The sequence below is a fragment of the Lutjanus erythropterus genome, chromosome 18 (genome assembly GCF_056507025.1).
Source record: "Lutjanus erythropterus isolate fLutEry1 chromosome 18, fLutEry1.hap2, whole genome shotgun sequence".
NCBI lineage: Eukaryota > Metazoa > Chordata > Actinopteri > Lutjaniformes > Lutjanidae > Lutjanus > Lutjanus erythropterus.
Window position 1 is genome coordinate 22,585,325 of NC_139334.1, and position 19,193 is coordinate 22,604,517.

The 19,193-nt window shown below is 39.7% G+C and overlaps 1 protein-coding gene across 1 annotated transcript in view; it reads right to left on the bottom strand.

Annotated features, from left to right (window-relative positions):
* fndc3ba (fibronectin type III domain containing 3Ba) overlaps window positions 1-4,214 on the bottom strand; it is a 145,476-nt gene extending 141,262 nt beyond the window's left edge. Inside the window, exon 1 of the mRNA XM_084742012.1 lies at window positions 4,087-4,214. The gene's annotated coding sequence lies outside the window, so the exon portion shown is untranslated. The remainder of the gene's footprint in view (window positions 1-4,086) is intronic.
* Window positions 4,215-19,193: the final 14,979 nt, after the last annotated feature.

Here is a 19,193-nt window from a genome sequence, read left to right on the forward strand (position 1 = left end):
CAACGGCGAACCACAAGCCCCACGCGGGCAGAAAACGGAGAACCCAGATTAGATGGAGACGGACGCTCTTGGCATCACGAGTCCTCGTGAAACATGGGAACAACTTCCTCACAGCTCTTAGAATAACCCGTCTCAGGCTATTAGAGGGTAAACATCTTCCACTTTCCACTAAAACACAACCAGTCCATCAAACCTGGGTCACTGTATGTCATGACCAGTGTTTATTTTTGCCTGCTGAAGGAGGAAAAGTGTTACCTGTCAAGAAAACATGTCTCTAAATTGACTTTATAATGACATATTCTGAGAGCGAGATGCACCATCACATGGAGGGACACGGCTGAGTGGTTTGTACCTGAGTGGCAGAGCTGTAATGGTTACAGAAGACAGGTCATTAACTTATATAAAGCGTTATTCAAGCCTTTGCCTATTCATGTGAAAGACAGAGAAGAGGCCAAAGCAACAATGGCTTCCCTCCTTCAACCTGACTCCAGTCTAAACACCGTCCTTTCTGTTCAGTTATATAATTGCAGTGCATTTGATTTAAAAAAAAAAAAAAAAAAAAAAAAAAACACGCAGAAGAAGTGGCAAGACTTAAACTGGGGGAGGAAATTCACTTGCTTGCAATTGCATCAGTTTGAGTGAAAAACCCTGCTTACATTATGCAGCACCGCATTCCTGGCTCTCCACACAGCAAACTGCACACAAAACCATAAATCTCAAAAGAAAAAAAAAAAAAAAAAAAAGACATAATTAAAAATGCTGAAATCACAATTTCCTTTCCAAATTCTTATCAAATACAAGAATAACACACGAGAGGGGTTTCATAACTTTTCAAATGCCAGCCTGTGAGCTTTGTTTACATTCTTATTGTGTATAAATGTTGTAGCCAAAGAGGCTTAACTTTCAGAGAAGAGTGTCCACTGATATAAACCTCGTTCTGCTTGTGTGAACACAGATATGAGTGCAGCACTTAACCCATTAAAATATGGGAATACACCTTTAACTTCAGGCTGCACAGGTACTCTGACCTATAGGTGTTTAATAAAATACTGATACACTTGAACATCACATTATGTTTTGTGATACTGTACGAATTCTCATAAACACTAGAGCTACAACGATAAGTTGATTTATTGATTAGCCTTCTTGTCAACTATTAGATTATATGGGCAACTATTTTGATAATCAAAAAAATGTGTGAATTCTGTAATTTCACCTTTTCAATGTGAGTATTTTTTTCTGTTTTCTGTGGTTCTCTATGACAGTAAACTTAACAATGTTGGAATGTGACCAAAACAGGATATCTGAGGGCATGACTGTGGGTTTTGGGAAGAAATTATCAACATTTTTTTTATCATTTTCTGGACCAAACGACTAATCGATTAATCGACAAAATTTTTGACAGATTAATGGATAATGAAAATAATCAGCAGTTGCGGTTCTAATAAACACTGAATCATTCACTTAATCAATCAATCGATCAATTAGCTGTTTTTTCTTTTGTGCAATGATGTAAATTCAACCTATGAGTCTGTTTCTTTTTTATATTGTATATATTGGCTCTATTTTTCTATATTTCCTTTTGTATATACTGCTTGTTTACTTATTCATTACTTAGTTTTTTTATTGATGCTGCTTTTCATTTTGCTGTTTGCTTTGCTGCTGTAACACTGCCAATTTCCCAGTTGTACGACCAATAAAAGATTATCTTATCTTTATCAAAGTTATTAGTTGCTAACGCCAAAACAAAAAGTGATACTATCATCCCGGGTCTCCCCTACCCTAAACTTTTGATGCTGAGACTGATGACTGAAACCTAAACCAGCAACGTAAAGAAACATCCTGGGACGGCAGAGCAGAGACTTAAGCAACTGTTGAAATCTGAATTTGGTCTAGATTTAGAAATGTGGCCTTTTGTAAGAAGTTAAGAACAATTTGGGGACTGTTCACACCTCGACTTACTGTCAATAGCCCGAAGTGTTTATGCTAACACTCTTAACTGAAAGCTAAACAACACAGAGAAACATCCTGGGGTGACAAAGCAGAGACTTAAGTAACTTTTGAGATCTGAGTGAGGTCCAGATTTAGAAATGAGGCATTTTGTAAGATTTTAACAACAATTTGGGGACTGTTCACACCTTGTCTTAAAAGCTGAGAAACAGAGAAACATCCTGGGGTGGCAGGGAAGAGAGTTAAGCAACCGTTGAAATCTGAGTGAGGTCCAGATTTTTAAATATGGTGTTGTGATTTGGGTTTTTAAGAATAATTTAGGGACCGTTCACACCTTGACACGCTGTCTAAAGCCCAAAGATTTGATGCTAACACTCTTGGCTGAAAGGTAAGAAACAAAAGAAACATCCTGGAGCGGTAGAGCAGAGAGTTAAGTAACCGTAAAAATCTAAGTCCAGATTTATACAGTCTGACGTTTTGGTTTTAGACTTTAAGAACAATTTCGGGACTGTTCACACCTGGGCTTTTACTGTCTGCAGCCCAAACTCTTGATGCTAAGAGTCTTTGATGCCTCTGACTTGTGGAAGCAAAATAAATTGCCCATTCATGCACCACAGACAGAATTCCTTTGCTCCCACCTAAAGCCTAAACACACCTTTTCAGCAGAGGGGAGCCAATCAGTTCACCTCCCCCCATCACCCCCTTTAAAAGAAAGAAGAAAAAAAAAAGTGGGATATCAGTTTTTCACAGAAAAAAAAAAAATTACATGGCCACATCAGCCTTTCACCAGAGGAATGTCATCTGACGTCATGTATTTGGGATCGGATTTCTTCTTCTCTTTCTCTCTCTACCCTGAAGTTAGGTTATTTTTTCCCCTAGCCTATATTCTCCAACGTGCCCGGTGGATCCAGAGCCCACAGCAGGGGAGAGGGGGGGGGGCAAGGAGGCGATTATACCCCCCTCTTTCCTAATCATGACAGCACAACAATTAAACGCTCAGAAAACCAAACTCTGCATCTCAAGTCATCTTTTGCATCTTAAAATTTGGTGCCACATCTCTTGCCTCCGCTCCGCGCATGAATTAAAGGGCTTTGGATACAGTGATGTGGGTTTTTCTAAGTGGGTATACGTGGAGGCAGGCGGATAATCGATCGTTTCACGCAGGAGACCAATGTTTGATTTCCACGTCTGCATCCAGAGAGGCTGACTGAGAGAGAGATTTGTCTTCCCTGCACAAACAGACAGACAGACAGACACGTAGTCGTTTCTGAGAGAGACAGAGAGGGGGAGAGGGAGAGACTGGCTGGAAGGAATGCTAGGATATGCTGGAGTTGAGATTTTTTTTTTCTTTCTCCAAAGCCTTTTTTCCTGCATTCTGCAAACCGCACACACACAAAACTCCATGGAAAGTCTCTGTAACGCACTTCTCAACTGTTATCCACTGCTAAATAACCCCCTGTAGGGTCAATTCAATGATTTCGCAACCCCCTCTGTCAAATCTGACTGCCTCAGCATCTTCCATCCAACTTATTTTCCAGCTATAAAAGTGCTCATTTCCTGATTTTGACCAGCAACAACACAAGCGACTATTTCCAAAATGCAACTCGTAGCGCAGCAGCTATGTTTGTTGCAGAAATAAGCCACATAGAGGAGGTTTCTCCTGTTGCGCACTCACTCCATCTGAAGTCCTCGGAGACAAAAACACATTCTTTCGTGAAAGCTGAGGAATCGGGACCACAAAGAGCAGGCTCCAGACGCACAGCCGCGACACATTCACTCGACTAAAGTGAAGATCTAACTCGGTAATCCCCAGCTGCGCCGCCTTTTCCCCTTCTTGTTACAAAATAAACGGGAAAATTTGCCCCGAAAAGTTTCGATTCTCCCCCCTGTCCACCTCCTCCTCTCCTCCTCCACAGCAGCAGCAGCAGCAGCAGCGGCAGTGGAGCAGTTTTCCTTTTTCCTTTGCGCTGGCCAAGTGGCCCAGACTGCCGGCGTCAGCGCTCAGCTCTCCAAACTCACACACACTCACACAGACACGCACTTCTAAAACTTTTTCCAACATCGACTCCATCGGCCACAGTTCCTCGTTCTTTTGAGGGCCGGTTCGTACCGTGAAATAAGTGTAAAAGGACTCACCTCGCTGCAATAAAATAATCTTCAAACAGACGGGGCTGCGCGTTTTTTTATTCCCAGGGTCGGCTCTGTCCTGACTGTCTGCTGGCGCGGCGCGACGCGTACTGTGGACTCCGCCATGTCAATCAAACCGCTACGCACATGTGGGTCAGAGCCCGCCTACTTTTACCGTAATGCACGCTGCGCACTGAAAAAGCCAAAACAGACGGCAGAGCTGCTCCCTCACCTTTGTGACAGAAGCAATCAGCTTGTTTACAGTCAGTTCAGAGACAGAGCAGGTATTTTACAAGCAGGCTTACGGAATAATAGATTACGTGTTACATAATTAGGATGTTTTAAAAATGTAACTATATTCCAGTACAGCTACAGAAAAAATATGTAATCAGATTACAGATACATTTAGTAAAATGAGAATCATTAGCAAGATTCAGTTTTAAATATAACACACTGTAATGCATAGTGTGCACACATTACAACACCACTCTGGTCTTACTGAAACCAGCTGTCCACAGCAAGAACTATAATTACATCCTAGAACTATAAAAATATTACTTTAAAAATCATTCTAACTCAAGTAGATGGCTGGACTGCAGCTTCAGTTAGGTAATTTTTAAAATAATATTTTTATAGTCATAGTTTTATTTAGAGTTCTCAGAAGACAAGTTCTGCCATTATTTTGTCTTTAAATCAGAAAATTGGAACAACATCACAGTACAGCGAAAATTCTGCCTTCAGCTGTGAAAAGGCTGTCATCATAAGGCTCAGCATCTAAAAAAAATTAAATTAACATTTACAGCTAAGACAAACTGCTAAGGTTAGCTGCACAGGCCAGCTGCTAACATTGGCTACAAAGAACAACTTCACAGTTAGTTACACAGACCAAATACTGTTGTTAGCTACACAGACTAATGACTAACATTAGCTACACATACAAACTACTAATGTTAGCTACATTGTGTAACTGCTAACATTAGCTACAAAGACCAACCTCTAATGTAATCCACAGCTTCACACTGCATAATGAATACTTGAATACTGGGACATTTTGCTGATTATACTTCTGCACTTTTAAGTAACACTTTGAATTCAGGCAGTTTTTAGAGTAAAAGTACTTAGTACTTCTTCCACCACTGGATCCACTTTATGATTCATTAGTATATTGCTGAGAGTTGTTTTAACAAATATTTATAATAGAACAAATTTCCTGTTACCATTTTATTGTCTCTGGTAGAGAAAACAGTCACAAGGCTGCAAAGAAACATCCATTTTAACATCACAAACACCGTTTTCAGCATTTTCTCTTTAATTTTTCACAATTTTTTCTACTGAAAATACCATATCTTCTTGTATTAACCTACATATCAGTTGTTGTGTTCTAGAGAATTTCTGTCCTGAGGGGTTATGTCACCCCAAAAAGGTTGTTGAACTCTTCTGCAAATACAAGCGAGCTGAATCCAGTCTGGGCTAGTTTATGTATTTTTTTTATGACACAGATTATCTTCATACCAAAGCACTCTCCCGTGTCACCCACCCCCCACACCCCCGGCATTTACACTTTATCCACTTGAACAACAACAACAAAAAAAAAAAAAACAGAACAAAAATGATCAATAAACATCAATGCTGCAGAAAAATAACTTTATTGTCATATGCAGTAGTTTCCTACAGACGTGACATACAGAATAGTATCTCCGTAGCAGATTTTGAGTTTGTCATGTGGGTCAAAGAAGCTCTGTCCCGGTGCCTCCAAAACAACTTAGACAACAGGACAAAGTCCCTCTGGTGGCTGCAGTGACACCCGGCATCCCTCAGCTGACAGGTCCAAGGGTTACAGGAGATAGAAACATCATGAGCTGATTTATACAAAACAGAATCAGTGAACAGTCAGTAAAAACTGTGTTGAAGGTCTTCTTGATTTTAAGGGGTATAAGAAAACTTTTTAAAATATATATTAGGCCTATATCTCAGTATTTCATTCATTTCTATGAATGAAACTACATGCAATTATATTCACAGAGCCTTCGACCTCTGCTCAACAGCCGCATGATACATTAGAAAATGATGCAGGTTTTCTGGACCATAAAAAGCTTTTGCAACAAAATTTTATTCTGAGTTACAAAAGTTGAACTTGGATAGTCTTGTACCATTAGGAACCTCTTGGTTTATCCAGCTTTAGGTGGCAATAGAGAAAGAAAAGTGGGAATAAATTCTGCCACTGCCCTACAAAATAACCATATTTAATATATATTGTGGAAAGTATGGTGATAGGACAACAAGTACTTTGGAGTCCACTTCTACTGGATTCTACACAAAGTGCACAAAGAAACAGTTCAGTTTCTCTTTTTGTTGGTTAGGAAAAGCTCTAATGACAAAGTGGGTTGAAGATGATTCTCCTTCTGTTCAGTTTGTTCAGATGAGTGGGAGAACTCATCTTTTTGTAAGAAAATGGCAGAAATGGATGAATTTTCTTGGAATTAAGTGCAGGTTGGCTGAGCTGAGGGACTGTTTTTTCATACAACTCCATTGTTTAAGTCCTCTCTATTTCACTAACTTGTCATGGCATTTTGCACATTATCTATCTTTCTATCTATCTATAAGCGTCATAAAAGAAACATAAAAGAAGTCTATTAAGCATGCACGACAGTTAAAAAATTAATACAGAGTGAGTTTTGCGTCAAAAATTGCATATATATATATCAGGAAAGCTCATCTCTGATGCAACATTCACATGATATAATCAGTTTTACACAAACTTCCTGCAGTTATCGCTGTAACTACCATCATTAATTGTACAGTTTGTCAGTTGTCCTGTGCTATTATTGTTGTACATTGAATATAAAATGAAATATCCATAAAATATGCCACTTATAGGGTCCCAAGTTTACTTTATGACAGAAAAAGGGGTCAAATAAGGAAAAAGGGTTGTGAGCCGGTGCTTTACAGCACGTTTGCATGTAAACACAGAGTAGTTTTATCTGTGGAGGAGATTATTTGGGCATGTTGGAGCTTGAAATCGAGACATTAATGCCAACAAGTACATGTCAGAATCAGAACATTAAACCTGCCAAGTGTCTTAATGCCAAACGCATGATTTGAATACTTTCATTACAAGCCTACACATCCACTGACAATGTGATGAAAGAACCAGCTGCTTTTACTGAATGGTTTCTAGTGTATTTTAATACCAAAACAGAACAGATGCTGCTGTATAATTTAGAAATATTCCACATAAAGTATATTTTTCCCCTCATTAGACTCACTGACAGCCGGTCCTGGAGCTGAATTTCTCAAATTTGTGCCGCAGACTGAAAAATGTGAAGAATCCTCCAGACGTGACAAAGCACTGGTCGATTTAGTAGTTGTTCCTTTTAGAACATTTTTTAAAATTTAACAGTTACAAAACACACTACCAAATAACACACGCGAACAAAACAAAATCAAGCTGTAAGATTAACAGCAGGGCGTCTCTCAGTTATGTATGTGTTTGTCTACAACAGTGATCAGCCTCTTTTCTGTCTTTCTTTCTTTCTTCTTGTATTTTCAAGTAAGCAGACTCAGCCAAATACACTCATTGCCCCTGAGTTCTAGATTTCTCTCTGCTGGCACGCACGCACACACACACACACACACACACACACACACACACACACACACACACATACACACACACACATTCCAGCAACTGCACTAAGAAAACAGCCACTGGTGTAATTCTAAGCCAGCAGAAAGAAAATGGCCCTGGATCAGGACAGTGTGCCTGTAAGGAATTAAATTCAGTTCAATTCGATAAACACTAATCATCCTCCGGGGGCAATCGAGGTGGCAGGCAGAAAAACCGTGCTCTCACACCAAAAACACAAGTCAGGTTAAACACACAGTGGGCTGAGGCAGACTGTGGAGCCCCCTAACTGCAGAAAGAGTGAATGATACCACAAAAACAACCTGGGTTACCTCCAAATAATTGTTTCATAGATTATTCTTTTGTAATACCCTCTTTGTTCATGATATTGCTTCTTCTTCACAATATGATGCACAATATGGATGAAATATTCCCCTAGTTTTATGTGACAGGGATGTATATTACATTTTGTTATATTTATTATTTATTTATTTACACTTTTTTCTCATACTATGTTGTTATTGCACATCAGTATACCAGAGCGGTTTCCTTGTGTGTGTAAAATTACTTGGCAATAAAACTGATTCTCATATCATGATCAAATTTTCTGGAAATTGATTTGAATATGAAAATAAGAAATTTATGAAAATGTTCTTTTAATTTGTTTTCTTAACTTCAGCATATGGGAGTAAAATGCATCTGCCGTACTCTCTTCAGTGTGTATGTAATTAGTTACATATGTCATTTAGTTTCAGGAGTGAGTCTTTTTTTCACCTGTTGCCAACATAAAGTGTCCATCAGCATCAGGTCCAACAAGTAGCGATAAGATAAGATTTAATAAGAAATTGAATTTTTGTTGAGAAACTTTTTAACCACATGTTAATTTCCCTTTCTAGTGAATTAGCCAAAGAAAAACTGACATTATCAAAAAATAATTCTTCATATTAATAATCCAAATGAAGGCATTAAGAAAAAAAAGAAGCATAGAGCAGTCCTGCTCATTGAATTTGCAATATTGTCGGCTTTGAATCGACTGAAGATATTAAAGGGACAGTTACTGTAGTTAAGGTTGCAACATCTGCACCAGGTGACAAATTTTTACATCATCAGCGAAGGAACAGGTTTCATTTCAACACCGGGGGAAACACATATTAAGCAGAGCGTCAAACACTTAATTTCCTGCATTCTGATGAATTATTATGCACCAACACCAACAAGTCATATAATAATATAATAATGATAATATAGTGCTCACAGTCAAGTGATTATTGAGGGAAGGACGGCAAATGTAGTGCTCTAAATATCGAGGGAGATGTATCTCCCCTGCATCCCCCTGAAATCTGTCTGTGATCATCAGGTTAAAGCATGATGTGCTTTAACTAACGACTTATCATACTTACTTTCCACTCATAGTAAGATGTTGTTACAAATCAATCAAAATAAAAATCTCATAACAGTGTTCTAGTATCAGTTATTTAAACGCGCAATAAGTATGTTTTCTCACTAAAGCAATAATAAAAGATATAATTTGGTGATATTGCGAAGTAGCATAGAATCATGGGGGTTGTTGTCTTCATTGCTGATCAACCAACACATATGACTCAAGCAGAAATCATGTTCATGGGTGAGGCAGTATTAATGATTTATTCACGTTATGTTTAGTCATGTTCATTGACTTCCTTCCTTCCTCTCTGACATATCTGACATGTCCTGTGTTTAACATAGAAACTAGCAGCTAGTAGGAAAGATTGTTTTGGTGTGAGTTTCTGTTTTGAGTTTTGGAGATATCGATTGTAAAGATAGAAGCCTTCTGTCGAATATAATGGAACTAAATGACGCTCGGCTTGTGCTGCTCAAAGCCCCAAAAAATGCAACAGCAAAAGTCAACAGCAATGTCTCTTTCCAGCAATCATGACCTGGTTACTAAAGATAATCCACAGACCTGGTTGTGAGCAGCTTCTTGTAGGAACTATTTCCTTTCTACGGACCTACACCCGCCGGTCGTATTGCCATGTTAGCTAGCTCTGCGGTCAAAAAAGCACCGGACTTTCATCCATGATGCACGCTTCATTCTGCACAGTGATACAGTATGCATATATTTTTGATTTGGCGGTGAACTGTCCCTTCTTTGTTGGTGTAAAAACTAATATAATAATATTTTCTTTTGATGAAATACACTAATGATCTATGGTAAAATCTGTATATATCGGTATCCCTTATTGTTATCCTCTATTAAATCTGTATTAATCACAAAGGAGAAGATGTAGATAAAGAGAAGCAGATGAGTTAGGGAAGGGCTTAGAAACTTTTAAACAAGTTAGAAGTGAATTGTTGTGCAACAGAGGCTGTAACTCAATATCAGTAAGATGTTCCCATGATTTTTGCACAGTTGTTGCAGTGTACATTTGGGACTCGTGCACCGTCAGTATGTAAATTTAAAAACCAACAAATACTGATTCAAACAAACCTGTTGACAAAAATGGGGCAACCTTGTGTGACGTATTTTGGATCTTTACAGACAGCCAGTCACATTCGATTAGATCTGTGGAGCAGAGTGGATGAGGAAAGACTGGAGGGAGCACAACTTGGAACAGCCGTGCAGCTATTTCCCCTGTATGTCAGGGCCAGGCCTCCACAACCACCAGATGTTTACCACCAACCCAGCTGCTTTCTCTCCCTCTCTCCCCTTCTCTTCTCTCCGTCTCTGCCTCTCAGATTTTTTTTTTTCTCTCTGAGGCTCTTTAAAGCAAGCCCTCCCTGTAATCATGCACACTCAGTTCACCAGAGGTCTTTGAAGTGAGTGGAATGTGTCCAGCCATATGATAGCATGTACTGTATATTCTTATAGCACAGAGAAAGCAGAGCGGAGAAAGCGGGAAAAGAGACTGCTGGAGTGCAGACAGCTCTTCGGTGTGGTTTTCTAGATGTTAATTATGCCCTCTCTCTGCTCTTGCATGCGTGTGTGTGTGTGTTTATGTATGTATTTATATGTGTATGTTGTGTCTACATGAGCGTGTGTGCATATGTTTGCTGAAACGCTCGTCTGAGACACCAGGTGACAGATGATAACGGGCGTCTGGCAGCAGAGGAGACGAGGATGGAACATGATGGTGCGTGCATGGCTTTGTGTGTGTGTGTGTGTGTGTGTGTGTGTGTGTGCGTGTGAGATACTTCCTCCCATAGATGTGAGGATGGAATTTGGCTCATCACGAGTTCAAAGGAGTCAACCCAAAGCCCTCTGCACACCAACAAGAGCAGACATGCCTCTCTTTTTCTGTGCCTTTGTCTCTTTGTCAGACTCTCTCTACCCCTTTCCACCCCCTCATTCTGCTTTTTCTTGGAGTTCTGTGAGGCAGCTGGCTGGACCATCAAACACACTTCACCTATTTCTGTGTTGCATGTGTGTTTGTATGCACATGCCCTGAAATGTGTGTCTCACCGAAGTTCAAGAAGTCGGGGCGTTGTGTAAAGCAAATAAAAACAGAATGCAATGATTTGCAAATCCTTTTTGACCTATTTATTTATAATTGAATACAGTACAAAGACGAGATATTTAATGTTCAAAGTGATATATGTTATTGTTTTGTTGTAAAAATACACTCATTCTGAATTTGATGCCTGCAACATGTTCTAAAAAAGTTGTGGCTGGGGAACCATTTGGGAACCGAGGACACTGATTGTTGAAGTTTTGCAGGGAAAATTCTGTCCCATTCTTGTTCCTATTCAACAGTTTGGGGTCTCTGTTGTTGCATTTTGTGCTTCATAAGCACCGCAATTCAGTGGCAGACAGGTTTGAACTGCAGGGAGGTCAGTGTAGTACCTGATCTCTTTTACTACAAAGTCACACCTGCAGAATGTGTCTTGACATTATCTTGTTGTCTGGATGGCAGCATATGTTGCTCCAAAACCTGCATGCACCTTTCAGCATTAATGGCGTCTTCACAGATGTGACAGTTATCCATGATGCCATGGGCACTAACACACCCCCATACCATCACAGATGTTGGCTTTTGAAGTTAGTGCTGGTAACAATCTGGGTGATTCTTCTTCTCTTTAGCCCGCGGGACACAACATCCATGATTTCTGAAAACAATCTGAAACACGGACTCATCAGACCACAGCGCAATTTTCCATTTTGCGTCAGTCCACCTCAGATGAGCTCAGGCCCAGAGAAGTCTGCAGCGTTTCTGGATGTTGTTGATATATGACTTTTCCTTTGTCTTAACATGTATTTGTAGATGCATTGACAATTCAGTGCTACCTCAGAGACTGAAGGTTGGTTTTCGGCCTTCTCTTCCATGAAGGTCGCCATGTTAAACCTCCATGCTTCTCCAGTAGCCCATAATGAACAAACCAAACACTGACACCAGATGGCACTACATGCAGAAAAATTTCCTACGTGTTGCTTTAATTAAGAATAAGATTACAGAAATACAACAATTCACCACTATTTTTTCTCATATATTCCATATAAATTATCTATGTGGGACATTTTGGTTCACACAAAGATGTGACTTGTAACTCTGCATCACTCACTGGTGCAACATAATGAGTCATTATGTGTATTCCCAGTTCACTCAAGTTTTTAAAATTGGTTTACACCACCTCAAAAATCCTGTGTTGCTCAAGAAGTGGTACATTGCCCATTTTTACTGCCAAAGCTGCCACATACCACCGAACAGCAAATGCAAGACTGAAAAGGCAAAAGGCAGAGCAAAGACTTTCCCTTCAGTTTTATTTATAACATTACATTTTGTACTTACAGTGTGCCATGTTAGCACATACAGTGAGCACACAAAGGAAAATGCATTGGTTCCTGACTCATTTGTCCGTTAAAGAGGAATATAATGTAAACAATATAAAGTGGTGTATAATGTAACTAGAAAAGCATTCAAGGAGTGAAGACCTCTGCCAAGACCTATAATCCAGGCCTCTATGATATGCAAATCTGTAAGGGCAACCACGATATATGTGTGGATATATTTCCAAAACTATTAGAATTAACAACATGCTTGTTCCCACAGATTAGGGCGACATTGAACTAATGTTGTAATATTGAGGGACAGTCAAGAGAAACTGTGTGAATGTTAAGACCCCTATAAAACCAAATAAATTTTTTTTTTTGTTGTTGTTGTTGCTTTTCTGGATGTTTGCTGCATACTTTGTTGATATACATGAGTGTGTTTGTGTTGCTACTGTATGTATATTCACTTGATAGAGATGCGCTGAAGGTAATGATGAAAAAGAAATGGTCAAACTGCAGAAATTTGCTTGCTTGGCAACAATGTGTAACTAACCAGGTAGAGGTAACCTGTTTACTTTATCTAGAGGTATTGTGCTTTTTTTCCATCAAACAATCGATCGGTTGAAGAGTGGGTAGAATTTCGGTCGACAAAGATTTCTTTCTGCTGGTGACTACAGATCCAGTCTCGACCAAAGTGGTGGATTAATCAACAGGCTGACTGTCATTGCGATCCCTGACTCCACACTACCAGCAAGGCTAAATCTACACATGATGGCTTTAAATGTTTGGTATTCATATTTAATTTCACTTGATACAAGCTTATCTAGTATATCTGGTATGTCTGGAACAAGCAGGATGTCTGATTCACAGTCCTTCAGTGCCCAGGCACACCTCTCTGTCTCTCTTTGATAAGATGAATTACTTCCAGTTGCCTCCCTGCCATTTTCACGACTTTTCCAGCCAGCTTTATGCAAAGCTCATGTTTCTGGTATCACTGGTATGTCTGCAACAAGCACGACACTCCGTCTGTTTCAAGACCCTTCAAGTGCCCGGACACATCACTCTGTCTCCGTCTGTCTCTCTTTAATGAGATGAATTGGTTCCAGTTGCTTCCTCGCTCTTTTCAGGGGTTTTCCAGTCAACTTTATCTAAAGCACCATGTTCAAGGGAATTCTGTGTTTGTTCCAGCTCTGCCAATCATGTCATGTGTTCCTACTTACAGATCACCTTCCAGTCATGACATCACACACGGACTGGGTCACACCACCATAGGGTAGTGGGTGTTGGCAATCATGGCAGTGGAATGCCCATGACTCAAGGAGGTGGGACTGCGATCTGGTTGGGTAATTGCTTTGTCCGTGACATTTGTGGAAAACAACCAGAGTGCCATTTCAAACAATGACCAGTCAACTCTGACCTTCGATGGGAGGCAAATTGCTCATGTAGAAATCACAACATGGTGGCATGCCAGCTATTACCCCATTCCCTGGACAATCGTTGTATTCATAACAATAAACCCCCAGCAGAAACTCCTGCCTACAATAATGCTTGCTTTGCCACGAATTACATCCCTGAGAAAAGATGTAAGAATCCTTTTAAGTCCTACACAAACAAATTAAATTTATGTACGAGCGAGTTCAGTCCTATTTGTACAGCAGTCATCTCAGGGCAGTTTTCATATAGAGCAGATCTAGACTGTACTCTTTATAAACCCAATAGTTCCCACTAAGAGTGCACACTGAGGCAACTGTGGTGAGGAAAATTTCCTTTTAAAGGACCAGTATGTAGGAGTCAATTGTATCTAGTGGTATGGTTGTAGACTGTAACCAACTGAATATTTCTCGACTGACCCTCCCCTTCCAAGCGAGTACAAGGGCCGATGGTGGCTGCAAACATCATGGAAAACATGAAAGGCCCTATCTAGAGCCAGTGTTTGGTTTGTCTGTACATGGCAGCGTAACATGACAGAGTCCGTGGATGAGGACCTTTGCAGATAGAGACAAATCTGGTGAAGTACCAGAAGTAAACAAGCCACTATTGTTTCGGTCTAGCGTACACACGTTTGACTGCAAGCTGTCATAAGAAGTGTTCAGTTTTATACATTTGCATGTACTTTTTATGTAATATCACTTTTGAAGAGCCTGTGCAGTCCAGAACCTGTTCAGCTGCTCCAACAGAGGTGGCAAATTTCAGCTTGGGGAACAAAATGGAATGCAAAATACACATATGGAAAACATGCATTTGCATTTTTTGTGAGTTTCATGACCATTATAGTTTATCCTCCGCACTTGCAAGGGGTGAAGTTGTGAGGTGAGTTGGTTGTAATCTGCAGACTCGCCACTAGATGCAACTAAATCTTACACACTGGTCCTACAGATACAGACATGCATGGTGCCTTGAGTGTGAAGCATTAAGACTTGGATATTGATATCTCCAGATTGGATTGATTGCAGTGACATTTGTACAGGCATTCATAACTCCCCCAGGATGAACTGTAATAACTTTAATGATCCCTTGACTTTTTCTTTAGTGACATAATCAGGTCAAAAATTTCGGTTTACGGCTAAATACCTGTAGAAACTAACAACATGTGGTAATTGGCTGTTAGGTGCTACAGTATTCTGTGTTCTCTCTGCTCTCTGTGACCAGGTACTGCACCTCCCCTCCTCGCAGCTGCTGCAGAGGGTGACTGGCAGAACAGGGCCAGTGGGCCATTTGGCAGACGCCAGTCTACGTGTCCGCAGTCTAGTCCTGTGGTAGCAGGCATGTCGAGTGTTAGCGTTCGGACCAGGTTTGCCCCATGTGTCGTGTGTTCTGCTAGCCTCTCTAGCTAGCAGGAACGCTAGCTGTCTATAGCGTCCCATGTGTTTTGTTAGCCTCCCTGGCAAAAACACTAGTGTGTTAATGTGGAATCATCATTGTCTGATAGTATTCTGAGTTATCATTCATTTGTCATTGTTAAATGTTCACCAAACTTAATTTAATATGAACTGTATTTATTAATAAAAAAGAACCTTTGTTTCCCTTCTTCCTTTTTCTCCAGGTTACCTCTAATTATTGTTACGCCCCTCATCCCCGAGCCCAAACTCTGAGGTCGTAACATTGGCGAATGTTAGCCCGCTAACGCTGTAACACTGTTATTGTAAGCATGCCGGTAACACGGCTGTAACTTCTCCTTGTGTACGTGCATTTTACCTGATGAGTCAAACACAGAAGTTGCTCCATTTTATTGGAGTAGGTTCTGATGCCAGACACATCTGAGGATCAAAAGACTCTTGTATTGGCCTGCTCTGCTCTACAAAGATGACAAAGAGAGGAAGGATGAGGACAATGGTACCGAAGAGGTCACTGGTCCCAGATGGTACCACTTGGCTTCTGCTGGGTATGGACACACACACACAGTGAGGTTACAACTAGCAAGTAGCGTGTGAGTGCGGTATCCAGTGGCAACTGCTCCCCGCAAACTGGATGGGGAGGGTGAAGGCCATTAGAGATGAAAGAAAGGTAACCAGCAAGTGTTGTGTAAGTGATGGGAAACATGGCTGCGTTCCTTTCAACGAGCTGTTCAAAAGACTGGCTCATCGTTCTTTTTTTAGGGGGTGGCGATTAGTGTTATCTGCAAAATAATCGCCGGGATGATCCTGCGGTAAGATTTTAATCTGATTCAAATTTAGACATCCCACCAGTAGAATTTAATTTAACAGGTGCAGAGTTGGTTTAACAGCACTAAATTATTCGTATTGCTAGATCATACTACAGTCAGCTCCTGACTGACACCACTCCCCCCTCCGCTTTTAACCTGATAGTATGATCTCCATCTGTCATCACAGTGGCACGCAAATGCACTTCAACACAATGTTCAGTCAGTGCATTCTTTTGCAAGCAGTGTGGCTTGTATTAACTAAAAAAAAAAAAAGAAGGAAAAAAGGACAGCAATTAAAGGAGCATTCAATCAAAAAGTTGTTTCTGTTTCTCCAAATCTTCAGTCTGATTTACTCCAAACTCCTGCTCTGCTCTGCTCAGTGCTCACAGTCACCTCTCCAAACTAGGGTTGCAAATTTTGTGCATTTTCCTTAACTGATACTTGAAAATGCTTAACAATTAATAATTTCTAAGACATGAAATACACTTAAATTTTTCTCATTTAATTTTTTTCTGTTTGGTTTTGTCTTTATTTATTTATTTATTTTTGCATTTCTTGACAGTTGATTAAATATCCATGAATACAATTTTAATTGGTTAAATTCTTGAATGTAATTAATCGATTAATCGATTAATTGTTAGCATCCATACTCCGAACCTGTGCCGCTGCTGTTTTTGGTTTTTTGGCCATATGCCACTGTTTTTACCAGCCTGTTTGCAATCAAATCACCTTATTGGCTGCAAAAATGAAGATGAAAGGTTTGGACAGTAATTCAAATTGTAGTGATTTTAAAAGTAACTAAGTAGATTACATAGTGTAAGGCATACTTAAGTACAAGTACAGACTGGAAAATCTGCTCCTAAAAGTACCCCTCAAAAAACAAAACTTAATTACAGTAACTTCAGTATTTGTAATTAGTTACTGCCACCACTGGATGTTCACTAGACAGCAACAAAGTATTTCTTGTGCCAAAAAATGAACAGAAAAAGTCACAATATGCCTGTATATATACAATAATTAAGATTTTATTTAGGAAAATGTCCTCCCCTCTTCCTCTTTTTGTTTTATGGCAGTTGATATCCATCTTCATGATACATTATCGTAATGTCCCCCCTCTGTCACATACCGGATATAATGATGAAGTGTGTAAAGGCCGATAACAGAACAGCTGGAATGAAAATAACAGAAGTAATTAAGAAAGTAATAGAAGAGCTAGAACCTTCCTGTGATGCAGCCTTTAAAACCAGGAAAAAAACAACACTTATGCCACATCACGATTTAATTATATCCAAAATCCAAGATGATATCTAGTCTAATATCATACTGCTGATATGTTTTACAGCCCGAGTACAACATGACATGAACTATGATACCAATGAGACTCTTTAAAATCCAGTGACTCTCAGTCGTTGGGATCACTGGGCTGCAGTTCTCTTGGGAATCTCCTGAGTGTTTTCTGCCCAAAGAACAATCAACAACGTGCCACACTCACCAGACACTTTCTGTTTTGGTCCATGCTTGTCATGACAACAGTGACGCCAGCAGGCAGTCACCGTGATTCAGTACAGAGCTGCTCGCGTCATGTGTGCCAGCCACTGTCCAAACCAAGTGGGTCTGAGAACCCTTAATGAACTGAACTGGCATCACATCATTTCCTACACTTGAGGAGAAAACAAACTCCATCAACGTCAGTTAGCTTCAAGTGTCCCAAATGAGAGGTTAGTCGAAGAACAGCAGATAAAAATGGCCTTTTTTGAGCTTCGAGTACTGCCTCATGCTGATTAAAAGACACGCTATGAAGCATATGTTCAATCCATGTACAGAAAAAGTGGAAAGGTCAAAATATCTGCCTTCAGGTGGAAATGTCAGAAACTCAGCAGTTTAAAAGAGTGTAACATGCACTCTAGTGAGAGCACCAGTCGAGACATACGCACAGTACACAGTGTACTGTATGTACACAAGGAGGGAGTGATGAAGACCGTGGGCGTGTGAAAGAGATGTTTGTGTGTCTGAGGGGACAGGAGCAGGGTGTTTGCGCGTAACCGCAGAGAATCTTCGGGGGGAATTATGAAATCCTTGAAACATCTTTATTTAAACTTTCAAACTTCAGACAAAAGCAACAAATAACTGTGGACGGGGCAAAGAAAAAGAAAGAACTGGACTGAAAAAAAGAACGTGAATACAATAACCACCAGGAAGCTTTCAGTGATGTCTGCAGAGATGAGACAGAGGTAACTAAGTATAATTATGCTTTTAAAATCTTACACTTTCAAAAGAGGCTTGTTACTTTAATTTTAAGGCAAGATGAAGAAAATGTGAAAAAAGTAACAAGACGAAAGCAACATGAAAAGACATGACAAGATGAAAATGACATTAAAAATATGTCAACATGAAAACAACTTGAAAAGACGTAACGAGGTTAAAACAACGTAAAAGACAAAAGGCAAAAACAAGACAAAAATAATGTAAAAGAAAAAACTTAACAAGACTAAAAAAGAAAGACGTAACATGAAAACAACATAAACCATGTAAAGAGGTGAAGACAACATGGCGAGACAAAAACTAAAAAGAAAGACTGAACAAGAAGAAAAGGATGTACAAGGTATAACAACATGAATATGACATAACAAGACATAACAAGATGAAAATGATGTGAAGAGGAAATACAATGAAATAAAACTCTTCTCTCTACCTCTCAAAGTAGAGATGCAATTTCAAAGTAAAAGTCTTGCATTGCTTCCCTAAAAAATAATCTTCAAGGGGAATTGAAATATTCTTGAAACATCTTTATTTAAACTTTTAAACTTCAGACAAAAGCAACAAATAACAGGGAAGGGGGCAAAGGAAAGTCAAGGCAAGAAAGAAAGAAAGAAAGAAAGAAAGAAAGAAAGAAATGGACGGAAAAAAACATGCCAATACAATAATCATCAGGATTTGAACACGTCAGCCTACTCAAGTCTTCCTCCCACAGAGGAAGTACATCAAAGTAAAAGTCTTCTCTCTACCTCTCAGAGTAGAGATGTCATTTCAAAATAAAAGTCTTGCATGGCTTCTCTCCTTGCCCGATGCTGCGCGTGTGAGCACCAGGACACTTTAGCCAGAAA